The following is an 11,586-nucleotide window of genomic DNA, read 5'->3' as shown; positions in this document are numbered from 1 at the left end:
AGTTGGTATATTTAGTTGGGGGGGTGTGGGGGGGCCAAGGGAATTATTTCCCTGCGTGAAAGTGGCCGTTTGCGGGTTTTTGGATTTTGATATTACCAGTTTGATGTTTAGGTATTCGAAAACCTAAATGTTCGATTTGGTAATATAGACTCCAGGGATCCAATGCTAGCAGCTCACAGACTTTGGATCCAAGGCTCAAGCCCCTCCCCTACACGCAATTCCCCCCCACCCTCACAGTTCTTCAGACGGAGTTTGCCTGCCTATACAGAATACGCCACTTATGCTAAATAAGAAGAAAGGATTGACATGGCAATAATAAGACTTTAAGCAAGACTAAGCTCAGGACAGGTCCAGTATGATCAATCAAGAGCCCAAGATGATGATAATCTGGAAGGGGGACAGAGGGAGGGAAAGTTGAGATGAAGGGAAGACAACGACATAGATCTAGTGTTATGGTACATAACGTTTGCATTTAGTGTTGCCTTTTATGCCTGCCTTTACTAATGGGACCAAGTTCCAAGCTAGTACAAGCCCTTGGAGGACTTATGGAAGGATGGTGCAGTCAAATGAAGCCCTAGATCTAGACTGTGGGTCCAGCTTATGTGTGCACTGTAGACCCAAGTAGCCATAGCACAGATCTCATCAATAGGGACTCTAGAAAAGAAAGTTGTAACCTATCACTCTAGTCGAATAAGCTTTAGGTTGGTCAGGCAGATACAGTGCCTTGGATCTATAGACAAACAGGACTAGGCTTGCAGTTCTGCTATCCTCTTTGCTACGGTAACCGACACAAAAGAATTTTCCCAAGAAATAAATTTCAACTCCTTAGTTGTTGCAGTTTCAAAAAAGGGATTTGTCAAGGCCTGGAGTAAAATAATTGATATCCCAAGGTTAAATAGACTCCCATTGAGGATGAAGTAGGAGAAATGTACCCCGCAAAAAAGCCTTAGACATTTTAGGAATGCAATAGACTTTTGGCCTTCACCAATATGAAAATTTAAGATAGCTGCCAATTGAAGTGGTGGAGTAGCTAGGCCCCTGCATGAAAGAACTCTGAGAATATCTAGAAATCGATGGCAAAGGAGCCAAAAAAAGGATCTTAGCAGAGGCCCAAATGGAGAATGTTTTCCACTTGCTTCTATAAACTTTCCTAGTGGACGGCTTAGGAAATAAGATGTGAATCATGCTGGAGAAAATCCTGGAATTTCTGGCCACTATTGGAAGTAGAGAAACCAATCAGTCAAGTTCACGGACTTGATGCCTAGGTGAGGCTTGCTGGATAAGTGAGAAACCAGACTTGGAAGAAAGTCCAGCAGCAAGACAGCATGCACAAGATGGGGCCACAGGAAGGGGAACCACATCTGTCGAGGTCAAAAGGGGCAAGGAGAATAAACTTTGCCTTGCATTAGACCTCTTTCTAAAAAATTTGGTTATAAGGAGAGTCAAAGAGTAAGCTTGCAGGAGAACCAGGGGGCCAAGTGTGCGCCAGAGTGCCCCTTAGGGACTGCTCAACCTGGGGAATCAGGGTAAAGTAGCTCCTGCATTTGGTGTTGGCTGTGGTTGCAAACAGATCTCTGCAATGCTGGCTGAAATGGCAGAAAATCATGGAAGCCACTCAGAGACCACTTGAGCGGCAGAAAAATGGATCTGCTCAGCTTGATTGCTATGCACTGAATTTCTCCAGGATATGCGCTGCAATCCGACAGCGATAGGAGGACACTGCCCACTGCAAAACCCTCAAGGCTTCCTGACAAAGTGTACAAATGGGTTCCTCTTTGCTTGCTGATGTACCAGCCCACAGACCCCTGGGAGGGAGTTCTGAAATGCCTGCAATCCTACGACTGCCCGTATCTCTAGAAGATTGCTTCTGTTGACTACCACATGCCTTGGACAGTCTTCTCCTCAAAACGCTCTCTGACACCCCAGAAGGGATGCATTCCTGTTCACAATGGTTGCTGAAAAAAATAAAAGGACAACCTAGAGAGACTAGAGGAGGACTCTGCCAGCATTGAATGTTACCTACAAATCACAGCAAGTCTGATCAGTATGTGCACAGGATGGACCACTGTACTGAGAGTCCACTGTAACACTCTCAGCTGGAAGCTGGAGTGAGGAATACGGGTGACTGATGTTGCCACAGAGCCCAAAAGATGTAGAATGGATCTTGTTGTGGGATTCTGGTGAGACAGGACAGGTAAGCCTGTGGGCATTGCTTGACTAACCTTGATTCTGGAAGGTTGGGCATCTACAAGGTGGTGTCCAGGTGGCATCGTAGGAACTCAATTAGCTGGACTGGTTTAAGTCTGGACTTCTCTGGGCTCATCAGGATTCCTAGGTGATAGCACAACTGGAGCAAGAAGTTCCTGGCTTGAATTAGCAGATCCCTCATGCCAGCGCTTTTGAGCCCGGTCATCTAGACATGGGAACACAGGGAACCCATGCAGCCTGAGATATTCTGCTACCACTGCCATGCATTTGGTGAACACCCTAGAGTGCGGTGGCGAGGCCAAAAGGCAGTGCTTTGAAATGAGAGTGAATGGCAACCAGTCTTAAATGAAAGAACCTCCTGGACTGCCAGGGTATTTTTTTGCGGTAGTAAGCATCCTGAAGATCAACCAAATACATCCAGTTATCCTTCCTCACAAGAAGCACAATGGACTGAACCATGACCATCCGGAAAGTTGTCAGTTTCATAAACTGGTTTAACAGACTGAGGCCAAGAATGGGGATGAAGTCCAGTTTTACTTCAAAGCCAAAAAGAATCTAGATGAGACTCCAGATCCTTAATGGTCTGGTGGGATCTCCTTGAGGACTCGCTTGTCTACCAGCTTTGGAATTTCTTGTGCTGCTGCCTTCCTCTGTGGGGGTGGTACATTGAGGTTTCTTTGGGACATTCCTAGTGGGCAAAGAAAGGGGGTAACAGCTTCTGGTCATTACTTTCAGTAATCGCAAATTGGAAGTGCTGACTAAACAGGCATGAGGGTGTAGAGACAAGCTCACCACAATTACCTCTAGAGTGTGGCAGTCAGGTAATACTTCAGGAGAACTGGAAAGATTTGTCAGCAAACGAGCCTCAAAATCATGGTTCTACAGATTCTCTCTGCCTCTAGGGTGTTGTCCATTGTTGTTTCCCCCTCTGCCCCGGGATGGGGGTGGTCCATCTCCAGGAGCATCCTGTGCAAAACCCTGAGACTTATGGAAACATAACATAACATCTTTCTACACCTTTGGTTCTGGGAAAAAGTCATTAAGGGGTGGAAAAGAGGATGCAGACAGACTTATCATCCTGTTCACTCTTGGTGAGTGAAACTTTGGGCTAAAAAGGGAGGCCCCGTGAAAGGGGGTGTTCAAACATAACATTGTGAAGTTACCTGCAAAATCACAGACACTCACCCAGGCATATCAGTGTATGGCAAATGTCTTTGCCTGCCGCTCTAGATGTCCCAGGCTACTGTGTTGGGACAAAGACACACAGACCCATTCGTAATGGACTGTAAGATTGCTAGCTGCGAATCCACCATTTTGCATGACTCTGCTGCCATGGTACCTAAAGGGGACTGGAGGACTATTAGGTCAAGTCACTCTGAAATCTCATCAGGTGTGCAAGATAACTCAGAGCACATAAGGCACATGGCTGAGAAACGCCAGCTTGCTTTCCAAATCTGTCCAGGGCCCATGACTCCCAGTTTGGGGTGGGGGAGGTTTCCATGAGAGCGCTTTCTTAGTGGCCACAACCACCATCTGTTGCAGGCCCCATTCTTCAGTGAGCCCTGTCTCAGGGCAAAACTAGACACTAAGTTAATCAGTTCATCTGCTGGGTGGACCACCTAGGAAGTAGATAAGCGAGCTCTTCTTGGGAAGGGGCATCCGTGGACTAGTCCCCACTATGGCAAAGTAATTAGAGGATGTCCCCAAAAGAGATCTTTTCCAGGGTATACCTGCGGGACCCCTCCATTTCACTGAAATTGGTATTATCAAGCTGTGACACTGGAGTTGAGCAGGTAAGGGACATTGCATTCGAAGATGTCCAGTCCACCAGCTTCGACAAAGGGATCACAAAGGAAGTGCTTGGATCCAATACCAATGCATCTAAAGGCCAGATGTGAAAGAGGCCAAGAAGGATGGCCTGCAGGAACTATGTAAGGATCTGTCTGATGGAAGGGTTGGAGATCGAAGAAGAGGAGTGGTTGGCTCAGGAGGAAATCTAGGTCCACTAGCAGAGGGGAGATGGTGAATGGATCCAAGCCTCCTCCAGCCCTGATAAAAAGAAAAAGTTTAGACAGTTTAGGAATTGGACCCACAGCCACTGCACGATCCAAAGACGTCTTTCTGGACTCCTTACCAACTTCTTTTTCTCTATTCTTCCTTTTTCTGTCATTTTCTCTCTTGGACAGGATTTCTCTGTGGTTCTCTTCACAGTTTTTTTTTTTGATAGGAGAAGAACCTGACAGGGAGATGGACAATTCTCCTACAAAGGCAGGGAAAAGACCTCCAAGAACCAGCTTGGACCAATAGTTTGAAATGGCCTGTGATGGGCAGCCCCCAGACAATAAACATACCAAGTGTATAGATCCTGGTGGAATGTTGTGCTCACAAAGCATTTTTTTTTGAAGCCCAATGTGTTTTCAGCCATAGCGGGGTGGAAAAAAAAAAAAAAAACACATCTCTACCCAACATGAAACAAAAGCTCTAAACAGTAGTATAAAGCAATACTCTAAAGCAGAGATTTTTTTTAAACTAGAGAAAGGGGAGATGATGGAAAAAAATTCACAAAAATAAACCCTGCAAGTATTCGAGAACTAGTAAAAAGGTTAAATAAGGAACTATCAAAATAAGATAGGAAATACAGACGAATGATTTCACTTATCTGAAAAAAAATATGAGAAAATCCACAGCATTCACACTGCGCCATGGAGACCATGGCCTGGTTAGTCCAAGTGGTAAATTGAATTTTAGGAATTGTGAGGGCGAGGGGAATTATGGGTAGATGCAGGAGCCTGTGCCTTGGATCCAAAGTCTAAGAGCTGCCGGCATTGGAAAGAAAGACATCAGATCTACCATTTCAATGTACGTCTGTCTCTCTCCATCTCTGACCTGATAGTACTGTATAATATCAGGCAAGGACACTTGACGGGGGTGGGGTGAATTTATTTTTCGAGATCATTTCCAGCTTGGACTAGTTTTTGGGATTTCACAGAGAATGTCCTAAAGTAATGTTTCTCTCATTAACTGTTTTAGTGTTGAATATTTATTTCCTGCTGTGTGTAAAATTCAGAGATCTTAATGTTCAAAAAGAGGGAAAAAAAAAATTGCAAGGGAATTTAACCACGATTTGGGAATGGCTAAAGAGACCAAACAGAAAGACAGCATTAATGAGGCATACCCATAAGTGTTATTAAACACATTACAGTGGGTTATAGTGCTTTATGCAAAGATAATCATATACAAAAAGTTATGATTCTTCCTGATGCAGTATTGCCTTATTAGCTGTTGGACAGAATTTGAGTGGGCGACTATGAAATAATAGCTCTGACTGTGTGCTTGGATCTGACTTTTGTCAGAATGACAGTACTTCCAAAGCATATTCTGGAGAAAAAGTTGGTCACATCAGTAGCAAAAGGAATCTGAAAAAGCAGGATGATACTTTCTTTATGGCCCAGAAAAAGTTACAGCACATGTATTTTTTAAGAATCAATGAAGGGAACCTTTACCTAGTTCCAAACCCCTGGTCCATCTTAACGGGAGATGACAATCATCCAATATGTTGCCTTGTTCCAAACTACTATTACACTTTGGCAGGAAATGTATGCCACTTGCCAAAAGCACATTCCATTTGTTAAAATAGTGTGTACACGATACAAAACTGAAATTAAAATTAATCAGAGGAAACTAAATGCAACGGTTCAATATTGCGCTGTTTTCAGCATATCCTTTTGCAGACAGAAAAAATGCTGTTGAATCCTTGTCGTACGCGACCTTAAACTAAATGTGTGGTGAAAAATGGTTAGACATCTATATTAGTTAAGTAAAAAATGGAGGAACATAAAGAACATTACTTGTGTTTGGGGACTGAAACATTAAGGGTCAATAAAATGAGTGACACAGTGACAAAAAATAAATAAATAAATAAATAAATAAATAAATCGATAGCCAGACAAAATGTCCGACTGAAACAGAAATGATTTCAGAATATCTTCCTTTGTTGCTATACTGTACTAAATATGAAAAGAAGGTTTACATTTGTGCTTTGTCAGACTTGTTTCATCTTTAAGACATTAGTGCATTACCAGTCAATAAATAAGACCAAGACAACCCAGTAAAGCGAGTCTGTAAATCAAGGAGGACAAGCAAAAACAACCAAAAGATAATGCTAAAAACTTTGAAGTAATATGCGCATGCCTCTGTTGACAATTTACAGAACATTCAAAAACACAAGTTGTGCAACAACTGAAAACAGAACAGACTCTAAAATTTCAAAACCTAAGGGAAGATCTCAAGATGAATTAGTTTTAAAGTTTGCCTGATGGAAGAGATGAATGATGGATATTTCATTACTTTAAAGGGCAAAAAAGGAAAATTTGCCTGCCTCACAGCTACAGTTTTGCAAGATGTTTTTGTTATACTCAGCATCACTACAAAACTCAAAATTTCTTAACATTACACGGCAACTGTATAAAACACACATGCACTAGAGAGTGGAACAAAAGAAGTGTAATAGGATGAAAGCACAATTAAAACAGAAACATATCCTGCAAAAATACCAACTTTCAATTTTAAAGGTTTAGCCTATTATAAAGCTCCTATGACAGCTCAGAGAGAGAAAACATTAACAACTTACATCTGATACAATCATTTCCTCCAAAGTACATCTTCAAATCAATAAAATCCTTTTTTTATATCTGTTGCCAAGTTTACATGCCACCAAGTACAGTGACATCTCTAACGAAAGACATGTTGATATACTTATTTTAGAGAGATACTTATGTTGATATACTTATTTTAGAGATACTTATCTTATCACAAAATACATCTATATAGCAAGCAGTGCTACTAACAGTATCTCTGTTCAAAACAAAAGTTGAGTCTGTATAGAACAGCTGCTGCCAGCTAATTATTTTTAATAAAGCTGTTTCCTTTTCCCGGTTAGGGGTTGCCACAGTGGAACTCCAGTCCGTTATGGCGCTGAGGTGCCAGCTCGACACCCAACTTTCAACGAAGGCACGTCCATTCACGCATGTCTTTCGAATGCCACTCAACCGTGGGGAGGACATGCAGACTCCACACAGAAGGCGCTCCAGCAGAGAATCGAACGGGAGAACCTCTTTCTGTGAGGCGACAACCCTACCGCTGCACCACAGCGGCTTATTTTTAATAAAGCTGCTTAATTTTTATTAATACAAAACAATAAAATCTCAAACAAACAAGTACTAGAAAATGGAAATCAAAATTAAAACAAACTATATTAGAAGTAATGAATATAGTAACAGAGATAAACAAATGGAACTGAGATCTTTAGAAAAAAGATGGGAGCAAACTACATAGGAAAACATGGGAAGTGTGGGAACAATACATACAGGGGAGGAATGAGGTTAAAAGAAGGCAGGACTTAAATGTGCTACATAATGTTTGACTGAAAATGATTGGGTAGATAAATGATGTATAATGTTTGCAACTAGGAGTGTGCGTTGTCAGTATGGTTTGGGATATAAAGTGTTTGCAATTAGGATTGTGTTGGTGTGGTTTGTGTTCATTTATATAAATGTATGACGGTCATAAGTGATGGTTTAATAAAGGATGTTTCTCGTTTAAAAAAGGGTAGGAACTGAATAACTTATGTAAGGTCACTAAGGTTATATGATACACAGCAATATATGTGAATCATAATGGTTTATTAACTTTAACTTAATACAGTTTGATTACTTTTATATAAAAAAAATGTAAATGTGCCTATGTCACAAGTAATAATTCAGTAAAGGCGTTTTAAAAAATATACAACAATAAAGTCTGAACATTAGGACAACACTACAATTATGTGTAATGTAATCAGCTCCCATAGGGTCACAAACCTTGAAAAGTAATGTGTAGCAATTTTGGAGGTGTCTTACAGACACTACAATTTGTCATGAATTGCATAAAGTACAACTTCATGAAAGGATTAACAGAAAAAGTTAAATTTATTTCCATTTGTTTGCAAGGAGAGGGTCTAAGAAGGCCCATTTTCAGTGGAGGCCCGGGGAGATGTAAAACCTAGCAAAACAATCTTTGATTACATACTGTATACAGAACAAAATACATGAAGAATATCAGGGCAAAAAATAGTTAATATGAAATTATAAAATGAAAAACAAAAAATGACTAGCATAACAACTGAAAGGAGTTTAGCACAGTTAGCATTAATAAACTTTTTGGCCAAACAGAAATAATACACTTAAGGTGAGGAATTGCTGTCGCCAGGCAGGTAAAAGAATGGAACCCGGCAACAGGGGGATAGGAGAAGGAGGTAAAGGAAAAGAGAAAGTTAGGGGAGAGGCCTAAGTAAAGAGAGAGCCAGGTAAAGGGTATGTTTAGAATTGCTAATCAGGTTTAGTGCAGGAGCAAAGCCTAGTTTTAAGGTGTTCCCCAAGTAGTTGTTTGGACTTGTTAGTATTATTAGTGTTGAGTACATGTTGAGGTATATCATTCCAAATTTTGGCAAGTTTCTATGAATACAGGGAATCCCCTTAGCTATTGTTGGACTTTACCTTCAAAAGCAATTTACTAGATTTAGCAAAAAGCAATGTAGAAGAAGACCCAAGTGTTACACCGCTGTAGTAGGGCTGAACTAGGCTACTAATAGATAGGCAGTTGTCAGGGTAATAATGGCAGAATGAGTTAGAACAAGTTGGTTGAAGATTAGAAGATTGGGAAGTTCCAGACAGTTGAGTTGGTGAAGAACCTTGCAGTGATGAGTTATTGCAGGTTGGTTGGAAGCAAATCTGGCTTCTTTGTAATAGCAAGATTCTAATTTGTTTAAGTCGCATTTTCATAAGTTAGTGAAAATGCGGGAGGCATATAAGAGGGTGGATAGAAGGAGAGTTCTGCAGATGGCGTATCTAGTAGAATCAGTTAGGAAGGACTTCACTCTAAACAAGCAGCTTAGTTTTGAAGTGCACTTTCTTGATAATTAGGGATAAGCGTTTATCAAATTTCAGGTCCTTGTCTATGGCGACTCCTAATAGCTCTGTACAAACAGGTTCAATAAGGATATTGTTAGACGAGTAAATGGCAAAAGTAGAGACCATAGATTTTTTTTACTACTGGAGAAAAAGCAAGTTCTGTTCTTGAAGCATTATGAATCAGTTGTGAATTATTAAGATATTTTTCTATGTCCAGAAAAGGATTGTTGGGTTTTGATGAGTAGAGCTGGTAAGGATGGAGCACAGCATACAAAGAGTCATCTTCATATTGAAGCAATGTAGCATGTTGGGTGGCTGAGTTTAGTCTATTTGTAAATATTGTGAAAAAGAGTGGACCAAGACAGAACCTTGGGGAACACCAACAGAGATAGGAAGAGAAGAGGATAGTCGATTTTGTCATTTAACCGATTGTTGACGGTTGGTTAAGTAGCTATTAAAGCAGGTAAGGGTAGAGTAAGAGAGGTTAAGGGAGACTAGCTCAGATAATTTTTTCATTCGATACAGTATCAAAAGCCTTTGACAGATTGAGAAATATAGAGGAGGCGAGTAGCCTATTGTTTCTATGCTGGCTCGCTGTGTTTATGAAGCTAATTAGGGCTGCTGTTGTGTGTTTAGGTCGGAAACCATGTTGGTTGGGGGATAAAAGGTTGTTTTTCAGGAAATGATTGAGAAGTTGAGTGAATTAATTTTTCTAGTATTTTTACTAGTGGGGAGAGGATGGCTATGGGCCTGTAGTTAGACTGCCGCCTTTGTGAAGAGGAATTACACAGGACACTTTCCATAGTGATGGTGCTCAGTAATTAACCAGTTTATAAAGGATGGATATAGGGTAAGCAATAGCACCTGCAGCAAGTTTAAGGTATTCATTGGGAAGTTCCGCACCAGCGAAAGAAATGTGTGGGTAGTGACAACTGGAAATTGTTTTTTTTCTTACTAGTGACAGTAAGAAGTTTACAAAGTGACTTAAATTGAGTGTTTTTGTCTTACTAGTGACCGTACAAAGTGACTGTTAAATTGAGTGGCAATGTCATCATGGGAATTTATAGTATTTGGACTAGGGCTAGTGGCTTGACCAGGTTTTAAGAAGTTGGTTAATGGCACCCAAAAATATTCTTGGGTTATTTTGGTGCCCATTTTGGATAGCTGTATAGTGATTTTTGTCATGCTTGGTGTTTTTTTTCTAAATTACGAAGTTGCCAGTAGTTTTGAAGGGTGGTTGAGTTTTTTTAAGAGTTGGTGATTATGCCATGCTTTGTCTCCATTTGAGGAGGCTTTTTTTTAATCAGCAGAAAAACAGGGAATGTGTCTGGCTTTTATGCAAGTTCTTCTAAGGGGTGCTAGCCTATTTAAGATAGTGAGAAATGTTTAAATTAAGTACTGAACTGCTTGATCGGGGTGGAAATGCTTTAGGGGGTACCAGTTGACTTTGGAGTAGTGAGGTAAAGGTTTCTGGAGTAATGTTAGTTTTTTTGCAGATAAGTTTGTATGCAATTTCTCTAGAGGTACAGGAGTGTTGCTTTAGCAGGTAGCTAGGCAGGTGATCACAAACTGTCTGGAAGACACCCTGAGAAATAAGAATCTGGATTTGTATTAGTAAGGGACCAGCCAAGGATGGACTGTTTATTAGTAAGTTTGTCAACCCTAGTTGGTTTGAGAATTAACTGGGTAAAACCAGAGGTTAATATGGTTTGAGGGACTATTAAAGGAAACTTCCCAGTCATGGTTAAAAATTGCCCATTATAACAGTTTCTTGTCTTAGTGTTGAGGAACACCAGCTTAATAAATCTTCAATAGTAGATATGTTGTTACCTGGGAGAAGCTAGAAGGCTACGAGGATGATATCCTTATGGAGGGTTTACTTCGGGTAATTAGTATTTCCATGTTGAAGTAATGGGGAGGTAAATGTCAAGATGTTCAAGTTTTAGATGATTTTGTATATTACTGCTACTCCACCACCACGCTTGAGGGTTCTGCCTTGTCTTTAGATATTGTATCCTAGGGGCAGATTTCCTGATCCAAAATATGTAGTTTGAGCCAGGTTCTGGTTAAGACAGATATGTGGGGTGAGTAGTGAACAGTAGTAGCATGGAATTTGTGGATCCTGTTCAATAAACTTCTTAGGTTAAAATTTAGTATTAACTAGGTCAGATGTATTGTAGAGCAAGTTATTTATACAGGTTGACAGAGATGCATCTATAGAGGAGCTATTCAGAGGCTGGGATGATGGGCCTGGACTGGGGCAAATGTCTCCATACATAAGTATGTAGAATGTAGGTGCATAAGTTTAGTAAGAAGTCTATGAAATCTTCAAGTAGGTTCGGAGTAGGAATTTGGGTGAAGAGTTTTGAACGAGAAGAGAGGAGTGCTAGAATTGTTAAATAAATAGACGAGGTGATATGATAAAGGTGTT

The 11,586-nt window shown here is 40.6% G+C and overlaps 1 protein-coding gene across 1 annotated transcript in view; it reads right to left on the bottom strand.

Moving 5' to 3' along the window:
- CALR (calreticulin) overlaps window positions 1–11,586 on the bottom strand; it is a 144,373-nt gene that overhangs the window by 117,419 nt on the left and 15,368 nt on the right. The window lies entirely within an intron of this gene.

This window comes from Protopterus annectens, chromosome 9.part0, assembly GCF_019279795.1.
Source record: "Protopterus annectens isolate FY-2018-M chromosome 9.part0, PAN1.0, whole genome shotgun sequence".
Classification (NCBI taxonomy): Eukaryota; Metazoa; Chordata; order Ceratodontiformes; family Protopteridae; genus Protopterus; species Protopterus annectens.
The sequence above is the reverse complement of the archived record's forward strand: the minus strand, read 5'-3'. Positions and strand labels throughout refer to the sequence as shown.